Source organism: Lissotriton vulgaris, chromosome 5 (assembly GCF_964263255.1).
Source record: "Lissotriton vulgaris chromosome 5, aLisVul1.2, whole genome shotgun sequence".
In the NCBI taxonomy this organism is placed as follows: domain Eukaryota; kingdom Metazoa; phylum Chordata; class Amphibia; order Caudata; family Salamandridae; genus Lissotriton; species Lissotriton vulgaris.
In genome coordinates this window covers 85,283,927-85,304,991 of record NC_141693.1, presented here as the reverse complement: position 1 = coordinate 85,304,991, position 21,065 = coordinate 85,283,927, and the positions used below count along the sequence as shown (strand labels likewise).

The following is a 21,065-nucleotide window of genomic DNA, read 5'->3' as shown; positions in this document are numbered from 1 at the left end:
TGTATTGTATGAAACTTAGGGCTGGAAGTCATTTGGGTAATGATGGGTAGGGCAGCAGTTGTGATGTTTCATAAATGTCACCCAACATATCTGTGATAATGAGATGGAAAAACCTCAAAATAACCTCAAGTTGTGATTGACTACGGTGAAGTAGGCTGGATTTGAGCCAGTTGTGCAAAGCCGTCTTCCTCTCCCCAGACCGCGTCGGAGGGCCTGCCTTGGGCAGTGCCACGAAGTCCCGCGTCCCCGCTTCTGCCTTCAGACTTCTGAGGTCGGCTGAGCGCCGGCGGCGGATGAAAGACGCCGCCAGTGGGACTTTCTGTCCAAGGCATCTGTTTCTCATTTTCCTGTGTCCCGAGGATCTGAGCGTTTCTCGCAGTGGATAATAAGTGCCTGCTTGGAGCCCATGCGTTTGTGAAGCCCAGAAAAAGCATTTTGCTAAATTATGCAGGACCCGTATTAAGACGGTGGAGCGGCGCATCCATCACTTGAAGCAAATGTCGCGTGACTTGTGAAGCAACACAAGCAATTAGGAAAACCACCCCTGCAGGCTGGCCAGACTACTGATGAGAGACATCTTGCAGCAAGAAGAGGGACTGGCCAGTCAAGAGTAGTGAGCGAAGTCAAGGGTAGCCGCTACCTCGCGGGTCACAATATTGGGCTAACTCTGGAGAGATGTCTGTGTTAATGTAGGAGGGTTTCTATTGTGCAAATATAACAGGGGAAAAAACAGGACATTCCCTGTAGGGCGTGGCTCGAAGGCAAGGGGGATTATCTGTGATCATGTGCCCAGAGAGAGGAGGGAAGCGGTCAAGTAATGCAAGTTGGGGTGCAGTTTGAGGGGCATGGGGTGATACCGGCTCACAATGGAAACCTTGGATTGCAGGGCAGCACTGAGTTTACGCAGGTCCTTGCAAGCGAAAAACTGGGTTGTGGGCCAGCTCGTGAGAGGCAGCCATTCTAGCCAGGACAGCCAGGGTTCCAGAAAGGATAGAACGGCACGTCTAGAGTTTGCGTTTAGGGGGCAGGTATCAATCAGGGGACGCACAGTGATGACATCAGAAGTGAATTCAGCACGCAGAGTCGCCAAGATTAGAATCATGGAAACAACTGACGGACATAAAGCTGCAGTTGCTTGTAAGTGTAGCCCTCATTGGCAATTCCAGGGTGGAGGAAACCAGCATCAAATGAAATGAGTGTCTTTCTTACAGTTAACGGAGTCTGTGCAATTCAGACAGGAAGTCCTACTGTTACAAGTGGCTGAAACACATCTGGCGCCTCTGCCTGGCCTGACAGGAAGTTCCACCATTTAACTTGACTGAAACTCCTCTGTGCTTTGGTAGACAGGAAGTTCGACAGATAAAAAAGAAAGCTTTTACTCATGGGGCGGCTTTTCCTCGCCAGGCAGGAAGTCCCACCTCTAAGCTTGACTGACACTCCTCTGGCACCTATGCCTTGTTAGACCAGAAAACCCACCTTTAAAAATGGCTAGATTCTAAAACTCTTAACCTAAAGTTTGTTGAACTGGTTTTGATATTATAGGTTTCGGAATACATGGCCAATCTGATAAATGAAAGTAAACAGAAAGGTATGTGATATCATTGCATAAGAGGATCACAGATTCACGGATGGTGTTCGCGGGAGCCAACATTACCCCGTCTCTTGCATCGGTGATGAAGCCTGCGGTTTAGTCCACCTCACAGTTGATATGTGGCCTTTTTTTAGTCATTCTGGTCAGTCAGCTTATCCTTCACTGTCCAGTGACCTGCCACAGCCTCAGATCTGAACAGTAAAATACAGTGGCTGGTCTTCCGGGTTTATGGTGAGATAATGCCACTTCCTGTGATGTCACCGCAGGTCGTTGGGTTGCAAATAGTACTTTGTCTTGGGAGAAATGGAAGGTGACTTCGTTATTTGCAACGTGTCGACAGGGTTAAAAAAAAAAACATACTGGCGAGAGATGATGTCACCTGTAATCCGCGACAAGTACAGAATGGCATTACCTGACCCCGCACGCCACCACCCCACAGTACAGCACCCTTGTACCAAAGAACATGTCGATGGCCGAGCAGTGGATTCATTGCTTCAGTTTATTTAAAGGTTCCTGGAGCAGCTGCCCCCAGCCCCCTCCTCACGAATAGGGAAAGAACCGACCAAGATTTCGGGTATTACATTTGCATGTGTTGTTGCATTTGTTAATGTTTGAAATTGTGATTAGGATATTGAATCTTATTTTCTGTTCTTTGGTGCTCTTTTTCTTATTTCTTTTCTCGATCTTTTATATCATTCTTTGCAGTTTTTCTTAGTCCCAGTGCATATTTTCTTTTTGATAACATGCTCTTTTTTGACTGATATGTGATAGTTATTCAATGTTTTTGTACTTTTGAGAACACACATTTTAATCAAGACACGTGAAACAAGAAATATGATTCCAGCTGCCCGGTCATGTCAGTGCTTCTGGTGGCAAGATGCCGGCTGCCAGAGAGCCATCCCTAAGTGGCAACCGGGCCTTTCCTTTCCTCAGCACCTTCTTTTACAAAGTGTCGAACGCGCAGGGGCTTCACTTAGCCCCTAAGTGCTGGGCCTGGGAAGGCTTTAATGGGGCTATTTCAGCAGCGCCGGCATATCATAAACCTCACATACTTGGCAATGCTTTCTTTTTTCTTTTCAAATGTGTCTGCCCGCGGGAGAAACACATTCCGTGGCCCCCTAAATGGGAACTAATGTTTCCCACACTTTTTCAAAGAACTACCCCGGAAGTCTGTAGATGCTGGACACGCCCTCTTTATTGTGATGTCATCTGTCGCCAGCCAATGCCTCTTCACCACCCAGTTACTGATAACACCGTGCATAATCAGGACACTGCTGGAAGAGGGTTATTCGAGGGACTTATCACTTTTTTTTAAGACAACTTTTTTTAAATTAAAGAAATGATAATGAGTACTACCACCAACCTCGAGCAATTTTTGCTGATTTTACGGTCAGAATGGTGCCACTTTCTCATTAAACCCTGTTCTTGCGTTACAGCGGCAAGAATCATCACGTGGTTGCGTAGGCACGTTATAAAAAGATTAAAGTTAAAAAACAAAAAGCGGCCTTGTTGATGAGCTTACTATAGGTAGGTTACTTCGCCGCCTCCTTACCAGTCCTGAGTGGTTTGCATGGGTGACGACTATTAGGATAAGGCAGTGGGTTTCCCAAGTACAATAATGTGTTACCAATTGAACAGGTAATTCTAGATCCGGGGGCTCCTGTAGCTCGGTTTGTGAACCCAAAGACAACCAAAGCTAAAATCCTGGCTTTTCCACTTCATCAAATGGTGTGATCCTGTGCAAATTGCAAATCATTTTATCTCTCTAAACTAGTAGCACTGATTTGGGAATTCACAATTGCAAGTAGTAGTAGAAATTGAAGTAAGGTTTATACTTGCTAAACGGTAGGTGAGCCCAAGTCAAGGCACTCCTGTCTTCATTGTTACTACTGCTGTGTCTCCAGTGTTGTTACTCCTGTCTCCACTGTTGCTACTCCTGTGCCTCCATTGTTACTACCTGTGTCTCCATTAGTACTACTGCTTTCTCTCCACTGTTTTGCAGGGTGAATCTTTCTGGATTCACTATGCTGTGCATTATTCCACCATCTAGTGGTTGGGTCCGGGATTGTAGTCTATTTTTTTTTTTCGTGGCCCAGGTGGGCGACGGCATACCACCATTTGGTGTCCTTCGTGACGTTGACACACTTCCTCCATAGCTCCCACCTTTGGTCGCCATCTTCGGATTCTTTTTTTCGCTGTTGGGTCTGGATCGTTACCGAAGAGTTCCAGAGATTTGGAAAGAGAATCAACGAAAATAGCAGCAAACTGACGAAAATCACTGATTTCAACACACCTGGCTACAGGCCAGCTACCCGGGATGACAAAGGAGAAGGTTTTCAACCAAGATCTCGACGTTCAAATGAGAATGCGCACACATGGGACTCCTATCCGGGACCGTGTATAGTATCTCCGATCGTTCCACTGTTCACTCTTCAGAGGGGAGGGGCCTCTTGCCTCATCGGAGGGATGGGAGAAGATGCAAGGTACACAGTTGCAGCTGGAATGGCTTGCGGGCAGGGGGGTCATGCAAGGGGGTGCCCAAGGGTTGTTAAATTTAAAAATAATTAAAAAAATTAACTTACCTTTCTGCCGGCAGGGTCCCGCGTCTTCTCTGCCTCTGGTCTTCTGCCTCCGTCAGGAACAGGAAGCGGGGCAAGGCTTCCTTCCCTAAGCCAATCACAATGCTTCAGGAAGCCTGCATGGAGAAAGGCAGAATGCACATGACTGGGTTGGGCAGCCCCAGAGGGCCGACCAAACAGAATGTGTGCACTCAGGAGTGGGCACAGCACTCGGCCCCTGCCCGGCTTGCAGCTCAGTCCCGTCCACCCGCAACCAAACACAAAATGTTAATAACTGAAATGTATTACCATTTTAAGTTTCTGCTTCTCGCACTGCGAGAAAGCAGTGGGGCGACGCTCTTCCACCCTAGTGGAGGAGCAACCCCTGAGTACATGAGGAAGAGGTAGGCGCTAGCCAGCGGCCTCGCGTGCAGCCATGCTTTATCTAATGTGCTTACACATGGTCTATTTCTAGGCTTGAGACCTTGGAAACACTAACTAGTGCCAACTATGCCCCATTGCATTATGGGAACTGCAGTGACAGTGATCAGCCATAAAGGCTTAATTCACGAAGGTATCACACACAATGATGCATAGTTGTGTATCAATGGGCCAAAAGGTTGCACGAGACACAGGACCCCTACTTCACAAAGGAGACCAGTTGTAGGTGGAGACTGGGTGGTAAACATAGGGCATGCTTTCCATGCTTAGACATGGTGGGGAGTGATGGGGACCAGGTATTGTTATGGACACGTGTGACGTCAGTGAGTGTAAAGGGACATCCCTAAAGGGCCCATTCATGGAAATGTACTGTTCTTTTCCACATGTGGTTCCTCCAAGAAAGTAAGATGTCAGATTGACACTCCCCCCCCCCTCCCCACCCCCTCTGTTTGTGCATTGCCCTGCTGCTGCCAGACCAGGTCTAACTGATGAAAGGACCTTGAGCAACTGGTACAAATCCCTTCATGAATAAGAGATGTGTGCACACATACCATAAGGTACACGCCCACTTACCAGCACCTCAGTCTGCAGCTGTCCAATCGCTGCACTCCTTTCACATGTGCAGTGCCATCTATTCACAAGCGTGTGCTCCTCAAGAGCGGGGCTTGCACGTTTTATTTATTCCCATGTGCGAGTCTGTAAAGTACACAGAAGGAATAAAAGAGGTTCTTGCCTCTGCCCTTTGCCTCTGGTGCATGTGCTGGATGCCGCACCCTCTGTGGCGAAGAGATGCCAGCGGAAGGCGGTTCAGCAGAAGAAAGAGGGGTCGGACCCCCTCAGGGGGGCATCAGGGCGCACAGTGTTTTACTCCTACTTATGGTGTCTAAGGGTCCGGTGTGGCAAGAGGTGCTACCGATCGATGGAATGATTGGTCGGGTGGGCACGCTCCGCAGGTGCCCCAAGACGCCTTCATGGCTTTACCCCAATAATATCCAATATAAACCGGTGATGGAGGGGGCTTGGCATAGCAAGTTCTGCTGCACTTCAGCATCACCCAGTGGCTGCCCGTGAATGCCCATGCCAAGCACCTGGTGCTCTAGACAACTCACAACTCAATGACACAATGCCAGGGTGCATTGACCGGCATTGACTCTTAAGTCAGGGCAGGGGACGTTGTAGGCAAAAAGTCCCAGTTCCTTGCTCAAAACCACCAACTGGCCCCCAGGAGTGTATTTCCGCTTGTCTGACTCCTGCATGTTTAAAGAAAAGCACTGGGTCATACCTGTAATGACGTATGAGAAATAAAGACACATGTCATCTCACTCTTCAATTGTGGACCTCGCCCAAGTGCCTGCGTTTGGATCCTAGCCTACAGTAGGTAGGACACAGATGTGCAGTGCTGGCTCTCCTCTGACCCCTGGTGGAGGAGGGTGGTAAAGTTACCACATTGTTACTGTAAACAAATTCACTCCTGGCACTACCTTGCTTTTGGTCCAAGACTAGACGTCAGCAATCAACAGTGCCGTGTCAAGTATAACGTAAAATGCTGATCCAGCAATAAGGAGACCTTTCATAAATTTGCTTTACGCCTTTTACATAAATTCAGATATAGATTTTCCCAGCTGTTTTTTACTCTCCTTTTCGAAACTAAATTCATTGCACACTTTGTATTTCTCCCACAACATGTCCACTTTCGCTTAAGGTTGAAAATGTAAAACAAAAAGGCCAATGAACCCTTTGTAACACATAATATTTAAGGAATTTACAAGCTGGATAAATATACAGTTATTATTTATGCCTTGCAGCTGTTCCGAATTAATGCGACTTAAAGGTTGGTTTCAGTTGTCCGTTTATTTTTGTTATTTCTATTCCACTTAGAATGGAATGCCTTTCATCAGACACAACCTGGACCCTGCCTGCCCCATAATGTTCCAATTAAGGCGAGCGCGGTTTATTTTGATTGCTCCTGCACTAAAACACCACTGTGAAAAGGCTCACCTCAGTTCTGTTTCTCCAAGCGGGTAGTGACCTCTTCAAGGCGCATGAAGAAAGCCTGCTGTTTATTCACTTTCTCTGAAGGAGTCGGTTCACAGCAGGTACTTTTTTCTGGGCAGGGTGGGTTCAGTAGCTACTTGATGCCACATCAGAGGTGCCCTTTCACAAAGAAAGTAGTAACTGAGCCCTGGGCTTGTGCCTACAAATTCCATATAGTTTCATATTTTTTTGAGTTCACAAAAAAAACCGAGGTGCATAGATCTTACCCTGTAAGAATCACAGCTTTCTTTGCAAATGATTACTCCTTAACCAAATTTGAAAATTCACTACAGGTTCTACCTAGCCGTCAGACTTATTGCCAGCGCCACTGGAATTAGGCGATTGTGCAGCAGCTGCGATTTTCGCATTATTATAGATTTGTTGCATTTGCCACATAATCAATCATCTGCCGAATAATCTGCAGATTTGTAAAAAAAAAAATAAAAAAACGTTTTTGTTTCTAGCTTAAACAGTTCAAAAGTTACTAAAAATGCAGCAACATGTGTTGCAGCTCAGCGGAAGGCCCTTTGCAAACCTGGACGTGTCACCTTTCTGTCACTTATTGCTATATTTGGGTGTTAAACAGGTACTAATGAGGTGCAACCAATGCCCAGACAATGTTACCAAATAAAAAAATGCCGAAATAATGAAGTAATAGTAATACTGTTACAAAGTGTGTCACATTATGCCACACAATTTACTCAGCACTGCTGCATAATTTGGCTCTCTCCTACCGCATAATTCCAGTGGCCCTGATACCGGATGTGGACCTTCTCCCTTTAACCATTGGCTTTCTTTAACCGGCCTCTTTCAGCCATCGGCAAGCAGCCGAGGCCTGTACAGGTAAGAGCAGTGGGGCCGGGTGGCGGGGTGAGGATTTCGACAGACGACAATGGGGGAAAATCAATTATTTTTTTTATTTTCCCTGGTTGTCTGTCGAACTCCCCCCACCCCCGCCCCCCCCAAGCCACCCGCCACCCCTTCCCCCACACCCCGCTCTTACCTGCACGGGCCGCGGCTGTCGGCAAGAGACATTAGTCACTCAGGTCTAGGCTCACCCTCGTGGTGTGTATTCATTGCTCAGGAATTACTATTGGCTATTTGAGTGTACCCTTCCACCAGTAATTGCATTTAACTGCATGAGGAACTATTTTATAACTATTGCTCACTCTTGTCTCTGTGGGCTTCCTCCTGTGTGCCTTGCTCTAGTCGGCTAATGCTGCACATGTGGTAAGCACATTAAACCCAGATCCACTTGCTTTGCCAATGCTTGTTTGGCATTGCATGTAGATGTGTAAATTCAGTGTGAAGGCTTGTGAATAGCCAACAAAAAATGACACTATCTTCCCAAAATTTCAATTTCTTATAATTTAATTATTCCCTCCAGTCATGACTGCTAGGCTCGTCCGATGAAGTGGACAGGAGACCCCGTCTACTCCGCGCCCCTCGCTAACGACGACAGAATGTCCTCAGTCCTTGCATGCTTTACACAGTCTGACCGCCCACAGATCAGGGTTCCACAAACCTAACACTGAAAAATAATAATTCTCAGCCCTCAAAGTGTTGCAGAATAGCCCCCATGTAAGTGAACTTTACAGTCTAACGCAAGTAGCCCGGGTCTTTCTGTATATTGCCTCGCCAGGAGGTATATGCAATGTATGTATGCAATACTTATGAACATCTCAGCCCCTCTTAATGCTTGCCTTAAACATGTTGAGGAGGGGATGGCAGGAAGTAGTCTTAAGCTTAACAGGGAACAAACGAGGTGTTGGTGGTAGAGATCAACCCCTCGAAAGGGATGGAAAGGAACGGGCCTGACTCTCTGGGGACTCACCAGCTCCAAAATAAGAAGTCAAAGCCTTGGCGTATGGATTGATGGAAAAATGACAACGGCGACGCAAGCTAAAAAACTGGCAGCTGCCTGCTATGGCATATTAAGAGCTTTAAGAAAACTGCATGGATGTCCACCAGAGACCTCTCGCAGAAAGGTAATACAAGGTCTCGCGATGTCTAGCCTTGACTACGAGAACTCTTTGCATTTAGGTAGCTAGAGGTCCATGTCGCGGCACAAATTCTTCTAAAGTTCCCAGGCGTCATTCTGTGGCCACTGCCTGGTAGGCCTACATTGGCTGCCTGTACCCAAGAGGATACATTTTAAAGTATTGTGTATCCCAACAAAGTGAGCCATGATGGAGGTCCTAAAATGATCCAAAATCCGCTTTCTCCGTACACTCCTGCAAGAATGTTGCGTTCTACTCATCAACATGTGCTCGCAGGACCCAGGGTAATGAGAATCAGGAGCGACGGCAGATCTTCGGCCTTCCTAGTGCCTAGACGCTGGATTGGGCGCCGCGGAACCCAAAACAGACCAACTCGGAATCATCCTTTAGGAAAATGCTCAGAGATTTCTCAGTTGCAGTTTACCTGCGTGTTTCTCAGTGCGGGGAAGCCCTCATGGGTTTCTAGGCGCTTAAGAAATCCTTATGCATTGAATGGAATAGAATATGCAATGACGAGATGGCCTTGTTAGCGGTATCGGGGATTCCCACAGCAGTAAAAGGTCCCTGCCTCACACAGCATCTTACAACAGTTCGCGAGGCGCCTTCCCAGCACACCCTTCAGTTGGGTATGAAGCCACAGCAGGGAGTGTGAAGGGCCGCTTAACTCATCTTGACCCTACACTCTCTGGTGCAGCATGAAAAGTGCTGCGTCTCCTAATTTAGTAGTTGCTAGGGGTTTTCTCCTCTTTTTCTCATTTTCCGTTTTGCTTTTAAGTTGTCTTGGCTGACTTTTTTCCTTAATTTCGGTGAGTCATTGGGTTTATTTTTAAAATATTCAGTGTCATGCTGCCAACAGACTTATGTTGAGAGAGCTCTCGCTTTCCGTCACACCCCTCAGAATGAAGAAAGTTTGCGGGGGTGCACCGCTCCCCTGTCGCAGTTTTTTTTTTGAACATTAACTGTTTAGTCACATTAACGGTTTAGTCGTGATTGACAAATCCAATTTTAGACAAGTGAAGGTTTGTCCTTCTCCTTACAGGTAGAACTGAAGATCTCAAACCTCCTTTAAAGTCCCAGCGTTGAGTATCATCCACAGATCAAGTTTGTGACCTCGGAGGCAGACGATGCTACCGCCCCCTCTCGGCGACACATGGCATTGTCTTTTTGTTCGTCCCATCCCTGCCTTGCAATGGAGTTTAGCTTAAAAGCCGAGCTTTACCTCGTGCTTATTATTGGGGTTGCCTGTTTGTAAGTAATCCTGATGGGGGCGCAGGGAGATCAAGTGAGTGCCCAGGATCACATTCCATTGTGCGGGCTAGCTGGGATTAAATCGCAGGTCTGCAGGATCGCTCGTGAAACCCCTCTCCTAGTTTTTCGATACTGCACTGGTCCCTTGTTTTCAACATCTGCGTTTAGCTGGTACAGGCACGTCAAGATCTGACAACCTGTGGTGGTATCTGAACTGGCTGACCGGGCCTCCCACAGGACCAGCTTCTCCTAGTCCATCTGACCAGACTGACCAGGCATCACACAAGGGCATCTCCCATAATCCGTCTCAATTGACTAACCAGGCATCGCACAGGACCAGCTACTCCTGGTCCAACTGACCAGACTGACTGAACATCCCATAGGGACAGCTCCTCCTAGTATATATGAACCGATTGACCATGCATCGCACAGGACCAGCTGAACTGACTGACCAGGCATCCCACAGGGGCAGCTGTGCTCTGAGAGCTCTGGTAGATACTTTGGGTCTCCCCGCCACTTGTAATGGTGAAAGAGTGGGACATACATTTGGCCATTTAAATCCTGCATCATTTGAAATATAAACCATATGGGGTTCATTTGTCGGATCTCAGGATATATCACCTCTGCACCCTCATACTGTTGTCATCAGAAACAAGCGGGCATGCCAGTATCACGAGTGAGGCTGTGTATCACGAGTGAGGCTGTGGGTCACAGCTCGGAAAAGGTGCCCCTCACCACAGAAGCTGGTGGGTGCCTATATTTGACCCAGGCTTTTGAACGGTTGTATCAGTAGCCTTTGCAGTTGATTACAGAGAGCAGCACGTTGACCTGTCCATGCCCCACAGTCTCCCACCACACCATTGATCTTCAGCAGTTGATGCATTAGTGCTGTGGAAGTGAGATCGCCCGATGATGCTGTCACGACAAGGCACTGCGCCAACACTGCAACAACGCTTAGCGGACGTGAGGGAAGTCTTCTGACAGACACTCTCAATCCACTGAGGCTCTGCTCTCTCAGACCGGCTCTGACAGCAGCTTCTCCGAGCTATTGACAGGCTTGCGAAATTTTGCAGGATGCAGCGCTGACTGACGAGGCCAAAATCCAATTAACATCACGTTTCTTTCAGGAAGGCTTAACATCAGACTATTGTTAATGTAAATCTCTTCTACTGCTGCTCTTAACCAAGGACCTGCTCTAAACTGTTTCTTTGCAAACCTAAATATTTGCAATGAATCCCACCCTGTCCCATTGTTGGAGATAGACTATCACGTCCTTTTGAGACCAGAAACAGTATGAAGTCCTGCATGTCACCTTTCAGGAACTTCAGAGCGCCAAGTCTTCTGCGGATGGTAGAGTCCCGTCGAAAGAGCCGGCAGACTGTCTGATATTCTTGAAAAGGCCTGTCCATATAACTCTTTCCTGAACTTAGCGCGGGGACACACCACTGGTGTAGCCAGGAGCTTCATAAATGTCTTATTATTATTATTATTAACTGACCATGGTTAAGTGCAGCAGTCGAGTATTGGTTAAGGATGTTCCACAGACTGCGGCCTTGCATTTTCTGGGATCGACATTGATGTTAAGCCTCTTTAAATTTCATTGGTTAATCAGATGGGCAGTTGCTGAATGAAGGTTTCTGGTTGGAACTTTGCATGGTGCCAGTTTTTCACTGTATTCTGGGCCGATGCCCCAAAAGGCTTTGTCAAAAGCATGGAAGGCTTTGTGAATGGCATGGAGTACTCTGAACTCCATTTGTGCACTCACTGGTAGGCAGTGAAGCACTTTGTAAGCTTGACCATATCAATACTGACCACAAAGGTTTAAGTACATCCTAGCTGCCTGGATCTTTAGGTTTGTAATTAGTTTCTTAGGAATGTTAGTGTAGATATTTTACATCTGTACGATGCATCATCATCCAGACCTTCCCTACTCTACCGATGGTCAGTGTGAGAAGGGGTGGCATTAATCAGAGTATGGGGAGCAGTCGGCTGACACTCTGTTGACTTGGAGTGAAGAGACTTTGGCGTTGAAGAGCATCCTCAGGTTCCATGGTCCAAATGAGATTCTGAGCCAGACTGGACCGGTCATTCTGCCACTCTGGCATTTCCTCGAAAGCTGCAGGCTACAGAGCTGCTTTCAGGGGAGGTTGGATGACCTCTGCCGTGCCCCCTCGTCCACATTCTGGTAGTGACAGAGCTGGTTTGAACATTTTTGCCAGTGCTGATTTTGATTTCCCATCTGGCGTCGGGACCACTTGAAGAGTAGTGAATCAGATTCTGTTTCTAACATCCCCAGAATCTTGGATTTATCATACTCATTAAACATGACACCTCCGAGCACTCCAAGGATAGAGTTCACGTTTACGCAAGTAGTTACTATGAGAAGTGACCCAGTGTCTGGACCTCACAGGCAGTTATAGAATTCCCCTGTGTTGCGCTTCTTTCTGACCTTTTTTAACAGTTTATATCAAGCGAATAGGCAGGAGACCCCTATCAGCCAGTTCCGTAGAGAGTGATGCAGATCTGTATGAACATGTGAGTCGCTATCCCCTTTCCTTGTGGGTGTTGTAGCCGGCCTTACTGGTGCAGTTCCACTGTACTTCTGAACAAAAATTCAGACTCTACTTCTCACTGAGTTCTCAAAGGACAAGATGCCCTACTCCAAAGAGGATGGTGAGGTATTCAAAGAGCATTATAACATGCTCAAAGGGGATGACGACGTACTCAGTGGGGAGGATGGATACTCAGTGGGGATGACAGCATACAAACATGACAATGTACTCGAAGGGTATGGTGACATACTCAAAGGGGATAGAGACATACTCAAAGGGGATAGAGACGTACTCAAAGGGGGGTGACGGCGTACTCAAAGGGGGGTGACGGCGTACTCAAAGGGGGGTGACGGCCGTACTCAAAGGGGGGTGACGGCGTACTCAAAGGGGGGTGACGGCGTACTCAAAGGGGGGTGACGGCGTACTCAAAGGGGGGTGACGGCGTACTCAAAGGGGGGTGACGGCGTACTCAAAGGGGGGTGACGGCGTACTCAAAGGGGGGTGACGGCGTACTCAAAGGGGGGTGACGGCGTACTCAAAGGGGGTGACGGCGTACTCAAAGGGGGTGACGGCGTACTCAAAGGGGGTGACGGCGTACTCAAAGGGGGGTGACGGCGTACTCAAAGGGGGTGACGGCGTACTCAAAGGGGGTGACGGCGTACTCGACGGGGGTGACAGCGTACTCGACGGGGGTGACAGCGTACTCGACGGGGGTGACAGCGTACTCGACGGGGGTGACAGCGTACTCGACGGGGGTGACAGCGTACTCGACGGGGGTGACAGCGTACTCGAAGGGGGTGACAGCGTACTCGAAGGGGGGTGACTGCATACATAAATGGGGTGACAGCGTACTTAAATGGGGGGACGGTGTACTTAAATGGGGGTGGCGGCGTACTTAAATGGGGGTGGCGGCGTACTTAAATGGGGGTGGCGGCGTACTTAAATGGGGGTGGCGGCGTACTTAAATGGGGGTGGTGGCGTACTCTAAGGGGATGATGGTGTATTCTAAGGGGATGATGACGTACTGAAAGGGCATCTATTATATAGATTGTCCAGCCCACTTATAAAAACACATCTAGAATGTGAATGAACCAAACCTCAGCAGGGAGCAGACCCACAAAATGTTCCTTAGAATTGATAACCCGGCTACATAGATCTAGTAGAGAGAAGGCATCATTTATATTTTGGAAATTGATTTAGCAAAGTGACTTGCAACTCTGGCACCAAGTTGCTTTAAAAGTAATTTCACTGGTACAGTGGGGGGAGGTGGCTATGAAATGACACACTGAACGGCGACTAATTCTGCCTCTACATGTTCCTGGGACACACACAAGCATCTGGAAATTAATCTTAAGCTCTGTGGAAGGAGACATTTGAGACTGTATTCATCTTAGGATAATAATAGAACAAATGGGTTTGAACCACGTTTGTTTGGGTGATCAAGAGCCGGACTATGACAAACAACTGTGGTCCATTGACTGTAGGCACCACAGAGGTAGATCTCCCACCTGTCGGGGAGTCGCGTCTCTTATTGGATCATGTGCCACCTATACACTATTCATCGGAAGAGCACCTGAAACCTGCACCAGTCATGGAAATCTGCAGAACTAAGACATGGGCTTTGCTGCATATTTCTTCAAAGCGCAAAACCAAGCCATTAAAATCTGAAAAGGGGTTTTAATTACCAGTGGCATGAGGCAGACGTTTCGTATATCACGGAGAGGCTCAAGCCCACGACAGTGGCCATCAATTCCCTGATCCATTGGGCATAGGAACCCTATGGCGGGGTGAGACACTACCTTGTTTTATGGGGTAACGGCAGCCTGTGGCCTGGGTAGCCGTACTCTGCATCATGAGGTAACACTAACTTGTGACATGGGGTAATATAGGAGCAGAATGTGATGGTAAAGCCTGTGGGCTGTGGTAGCGCCCTCTGGTGGTTTGATTGGTCTTGCCCTACGCTGTTGTACGTTTTTAAAAGGCATGGCCAAGCCCATATCTATAGAAAGGCGACTAACTAGAAACTACTTTGAATGTATTGTTACTAGGGTGACTGTTTATTGCTATTCTAATGTACTAATTAGATAATGTACTTATTACAATCTGTGGCAGCCATGTTTTTATTCAACAAGTCCTATCTGTTGATGCCCTTTGTCTTGTCCTGTGTAAGCACTCTCATTTTTTAACCTTCACGTAGCTCCCCAAGAGCTGAACCCCCAAAGTGGGCGAGTTGATCCTTTACTGTTGCATGTGTTTTGTTCCATGGCATTTGAACCCTTCCAATCTAGACTGCGATTGGCTGTCACAGGTACGACCTCCTCGACTGTGACGGCAAACATAGCATGAATGAATTACAACGAAAGGCTGCCTGCACAGCATGACTCAACCACCCCGGCATCAATCTATGCAAAATAAAGAGCTAATGTTACTATGCAGTTGTAACTAAAAAAAAATGTAGTGAGCGTTCAAGAAATATTTTAATTATAGCAATTCTTCATGTATAAAAAAAACCTTGTACATGTTTGGTAATAACCACTTCAACCTGTTTTCATTTCAGCCCGCCCTGTTCGGTTGGAACGCTGTGTTTCGAAGCCACAACACATCTGGAGCAGATTTGTAGGGCATCTGAGGGGTGTTTAGGAGAGACGGCCAAGCCCTGTCGATTCTTCTGAGGCGGGAAGTGTGCTAGTGAGTATTCAGCTTTGTTCTCTGCTCAGGGATGGGCCCAATCTCAGTGGGTTTCTCTCCGCACCCAAGGTTTTCTTTAATTTTATTCTGCTCTTCATTTTGCAGTCACAGGTCATGTGCGGAGAGGACGCGGCGGCCATATTTAACATTACTGCTTACAGGAATGGCAGACACTGATCGCTTCCAGCTGGACGGCCTGCGCTACCGAGATGGTCTCAGCAGTCACGATGAAAGAGACCGTGTTGGCGTCCTGCCTACGTCTTGCAGCAGAGTCGACCGCAGTTGTAGGTTTTCTGGCGACGGCCGACTCTGGGACCCATCGTTTCATTGGCCACCTTAAGTAACAGTCACTTCCTGTCTGACTCCTACCCAATCCGAAGCCAGAAAAGTCCGAACAGTGGTATGCTATGTAGGTGTTCTGGCGCCACTCAGGAGAAAACCACAGTACATATCTCAAAGTTACTTATTTAAGTGACGGTGCTGCACGGTGAGGAGAACCACCAACCTCCCCAATCCAAAGCCATCCTAGGCATTACTGCTCTGCCCCAACACGCACGTTTCAGAACCAAGCTCTCCTGTGTAAGGTGTGAGCTGTTCATCCCATAGCATACTCATTTATAGATAGATATATTTCTATTGTGCACACGTAGCTTCAGGGAGGGTGCACAGGCAACCATTAACCAATCAACAGTACGGCAGTATAGAGCCAAGAACTTTGGTGATCGAGAGCTAAGAGCCCGTGAGTAGGATAGGTTTTTTCTGGGCCGTAAAGAGTGAGAGAAAGGGGTACATAGGTTCTGGACAGTGCAAGGGAAGACTTGGTTGAGAGTGGATGTCTTTATAGGTTATTTATTTAGAGCATATCGCCTTAAGATTACTTCAGAGCACTACGTGTGGTATGTCTAGGACCTCTTCATGTTTGGGCAGATACCTTCAGCCATGGAGGTTTGTTGAAGCAGTATACTGACTGCAGAGGAGTTTGAGTTTTAGGTGGAGCTAGTGGAAAGAGGAGAGGTCAAGCTTGACATGATGGAATCCTGGGGTCCCTGGGGTGATCGGGGGTGGATGAGGCTTTAAGAGTTGCAAGACTGGAATTAAAAATGTGAGCAGCGGTGTGTTCCTTCACCAACACCAGAGCTTGATTCATAAGAAGGAAACATCCCCACAAATGCAAACTACCCAACACCCATATGATTGACTGACACCGGTCACTAGCCAATCTGAAACCCGTTTACTCAAGGTACAGCTTGCCCTACACACCACTAGGGGTGGAGTACATAATGAAAGATAACAGGACTACACACAACTCCCTGTGCCCTTGTCCTGTATTCTTGTAGCTTGCATCTCCACATGGCTGTAGACACCTATTTCATCCTTTAGACTCTGACACTTAGTGCGATACAAAACTCCCAAATAAAAGAAATGAATAAATTCACCAGCCACGGGAAGCCCATATGGCATCCACATGCATGCCATATCACCTTCCAAGATCCTTATATGCCCTCGCCTTGCCAGTACACTTGAACTGACGATGCAGACTTTCTTGTTACTCTTCTCCATCTGCCACTTTACATCAAAGTTAGGGAAATGAGAAGGGCCTTAAATTGGGTTCAAATCTGGAATTCACCTACCACTCAAAGTAACAGATTGTACAGTTGAAATAAATGACCATTAAACCTTCTCCATCATTGGAACGTGAACGAAAAGTACAAGAATGTGAAACTACGATAAGAAACAAAAGTAATCTACTGAGTATCCACTCCAGCGGTAAGTCCACTATTCCAAAGGAGCATATCCGGCACTTCTCGCTTGAAGAGACTTCTGTAAGTATGACTCATGTTTTGTTAAAGTCCTGCCAATTTCAGTCTGAGTAAACACTCCTGGCCTGGGGAATCCTGCAGGCGTTTCATATTGTTAAGGCTTTCGACTTCCACTGCTCCAGGTTTTGCTGACCTCAGCACTTCTGTGCTCAGATGCGAGCCAGGTCCAGTCGCTTCCCGATAGCTTCAGTGAACATTCAACGCTGTCGGTGAGTTTTGGATTAAGTAGAAACCATCGATCGTTGACTGTACCTTGAGGCGCATCGCAGGCATCGCGGGACTAAGAAGGGCGAAGGTGTATGGACTGCATGTGTTTGAGGTCAGCCATCGATGTGGTATATTTAGCATGAGTAACCCGGACGAGCCTACCCAGTACTGTCCAACGTGAATAATGTGCACTTTTGGGTCCATTAATAGTATGTGTGAAGCACATGCTGTGAACACTCCTTTCCAGGACACGAGTGTGTATTATTTCTTCCTCTCTTTCTCCATGTTTACTGTGGATAAACTTCTTAAAGCACCTGGTGCATCAACATCTCTGTTTAAAGTGTATGCTATAAGATGCTATGCTATGTATATATCTATGACGTGTTCTGCTGAATGTATATCATGTAATGTTTTTCAATTCCATACTTAAAGCCTGCATGACCCAAAGCAGAGGGTGGCCAATTGGAAATGAGGTCTCATGACCCAATGGCCTGGATGCTTGTATCCTAGAAAATGAGCCCTATTGGTCTAGAGTGTATTACCTGCTTCTGATGCCTGGCGCTTTGTTTGTTGCGTGTTCCTGTTTTGCGTGTGCCTCACACCTTCGTGACGGCTAGCTTCTGGATGTGATTTAACTTCATCAATGTGTGCATTTGGCAAAAGGAGGCAAGGGATGGGTTGGTCATGCAACCTACAGCCAATCCTCGCTGTGTTCTCACTTGTGTTGAGGCGATGGTGTTGCCCAGAGCGTGTTTAGCCTGTTGGGCGTATTCATGCCCTGCAGCCCCCCACCCCCTGTTTTCAGCTCCAATATATTGCTTGTGCTGGGTGCAAACTGTGATAACGGTGCAGTTTCTGTATTATTTGATGTCTTTCTCTTCAACCTAGTTAAAGGGGTCAATTCACATCCCCATGCCTAGGTGAGAACCTCTCTGCTCAGTATTGAATGCCCGGATGTCAGTCTTTAGTGTACATAAGTGCTGGGGTGCCCTCTGAAAGACTCACCTGGCAGGCATCAATACCTGATCTAAAACACTCAGACTCTTCATATGTCATTCACCGAGATCCAGGTAAATATATTGATGTCTCCACTGACAGTGCAGGTGTAATGCAAGCGAGGCAGGTGAACCCCTGCCCCCCCCCCGCAGAAATGTTTGTAATGCTGTGCATTACTACACACAAAGCCTGCTTGAACAATTGTCGAGTTCCCACAGAGCACACCGTCCTCCTCTCAGTAAATGCTCTCTTGCAGGCCATGCAGACAGAGCTCACATCAGGCTGTGTCAGTCTTTCATGGATAAGTGCATCCCCCCCCAAGGCCAAGCTGAAGATCCGCCACTACGGTCTGCAACAATCGGGTCCCACTTTGCCTTGAAAATGCTTGAGAAATATATTTCAAAGGGTTTTACAGCTCTGGGAAAAAGACAGCGCTTTAAAACCAATCAGAAAGCGTAAAAGCAATGCCCTGTGAGGCCTTTCATTTTAAGGTATACACAAGTGTTGTCTCTGAAAAGAACAACCCTTCTGCATGGAGAAGACAAGCCCATAGAAGCTGTGTTCAGCAGACAAAGGTTCACACATGGTCACGGAGATAAAAAGCTGCAGGAACACATTAATACTCTAAAATAATTCCATGATGCTTTCCCAAAGGACAACCCACCCCCAGTAACTCATTCCGGCCTCTAGACACATGCATGCAAGCACAGCCTCTCCGACTCCACACCTTGCACCTACCAATGTGTGCTTATCCACCCCCGATGATTGTAGGTGCAAGTCCAACGCATTGCCTGCCTCTAAATCTGGACCACAAAAAACGACCGAAATAAAAACAACTTGCAAGCTGGAAAGCAAGACTCAGACAGCGCAAAAGCAAGGCTCAGACAGCGTCAAAGCAAGACTCAGACAGCGCCAAAGCAAGAATCAGACAGCGCCAAAGCAAGACTCAGACAGCGCCAAAGCAAGACTCAGACAGCGCCAAAGCAAGACTCAGACAGCGCCAAAGCAGGACTCAGACAGCGCCAAAGCAGGACTCAGACAGCGCCAAAGCAAGACTCAGACAACGCCAGCCCAACAGGTCATCAGTGCGCTCCTTCTTCCTGTTTCTTTTAGTTTTTTCTCATCCGCAGCAGCCAGAGAGCAGGAGTGGGGGGGTGCTTCCTGCCTTTTTCCTGCACCTATTCTTTCAGAATGGGTACCGCACTTTCACATCTACTGGTTCTTAAAGTCCATGAGCACCAGCTGCTGAGCCACATCCCTGCCTGCCACTTGCTGCCACAGAGCAGCAGAAGTCTGAATGAAGCAAATGTAAATATTGGCACTTGTAGTAGGAAGCAGGCTACACGAACAAACCAAAGTTGATGGCTCGCGAGTGGTGGCACCTCAAGGTGCTTTCATACTTCAACATATACCAACAGTGCATATTAGACACAAGCCTGGCACCAGTGGGCGTGCAACGAGGCTCTCGGGGATCCAGCTCTCCAAGCGTTGCAGGCTCAACAGCACATCCCTATTCGCTCAGCAGTCTACATTAAAAAGAGAAACATTTAAATACATAAGACCAGGCGCTGCCGGTACGGGTAAGAGTGGTGGGGCAGGGCGGGAAGTCGACAGACGGTGGGATAGGTGGAAGTAAAATAAATAAAACCACTTACCTTGCGCTGGCTGCACCGACCAGTCGGCAATGCGGCGAGGGCAAGGTAAGTGGATTTATTTATTTATTTTATGTTCCCTGTCCCGTCATCTGTCGACTTCCCGCCTCAGCCCCACCGTTGTTACCTGTACCAGCCACACCTGCATCATACCTACATGCATACAACATTACATCAAAACACAATCGCAGAAGGTGTCGGCATTCTTTAAAGTCAGAGAGTCGTGTATCCGAGCAGAACGGAATAAGCAGTAGAGCCCTGCTTAATGCAGGTAATGCTTCACAGGGATCCGTAAACAGGACACGGTGACCCGCTATCCAATATCATCCATCACGAAACACGATGACACACAGCAACGTCAATAGATCTTTTTGAGGACTCACAACAAGAATCCGAGAATGATAAGGGGTGCCCAGATCCCAGAAGTACTGTGGGACGGTACACAGCATGGCTACATCAGACTTCCATTATTTCCACTGAAAGGGAAGCCCCTTGGAAACCCCTTCACTCTTTTCATGCTGGAATCTTTCCTTCGGTTTGAAGCTTTACTTATGGTACTGCAAGTCAAAGCTTTCTAAGGTAGCAGCCTCCTTCCCTTCCTCATCCTATGTCTTAAGGAGGTTGTCATTGTCTTGGTGTGTGTAACCAGGTCAAGACAGTCCAAACCTGGTGGGGGTGAAGACAACCCAGACAGGAGTTTGAAGAGGGTAATACAAATTGAAATTAGAACCCAATGCAAGAAGGGGTAACAGGAAGGCCGCGTCGATAAGAGTTGGAAAAGTCCAAACTGAAAGGCAGATACGAAAGCCCAATCATGGTGGGATTTGGCGCAGTCTAGAATGACCCCCAAAATGAGTGATAAGCCAATGACGGGCAACAAGTTAAACAGTAAGATGTTGCTAGTTTCAAATGACGATGAAGTATTATATTCTGTATTCATCCGTGTTCTCTGGATAAGGTAAAGTCTGATTTTAATCGAACTCCGGATTCACGCGACTGGTTTATTTTCCTGTGTCACATGTGTTTGCATTGTGCGTGCCACTCAACTTTCTACCTCAATGGAAAGACATCGAAAATAAGAACATTTTGGAAAAACAACGTTATTCACCTAATAAATATAGTTCCTTGCATAATAGGTATTGTCCACTTACTCGGACTAGTATACAAGGTGAAAAAGATAAAGGCGCGGTGCTCATGCCGTGCAGCAGAAATAGAGGTCTGGAGCGAAGCAAAGTGGTATGGAGCAGTGTCACAGTTTTTTCTTTTTTTATTGCTTCT

General features: G+C 47.3%; 1 long non-coding RNA gene across 1 annotated transcript in view; it reads left to right on the top strand.

Moving 5' to 3' along the window:
* LOC147710263 (uncharacterized) overlaps window positions 1–16,535 on the top strand; it is a 44,935-nt gene extending 28,400 nt beyond the window's left edge. Inside the window, exons 3-4 of the long non-coding RNA XR_015295614.1 lie at window positions 14,982–15,112; window positions 15,218–16,535. This is a non-coding gene — a long non-coding RNA (uncharacterized LOC147710263). The remainder of the gene's footprint in view (window positions 1–14,981; window positions 15,113–15,217) is intronic.
* Window positions 16,536–21,065: the final 4,530 nt, after the last annotated feature.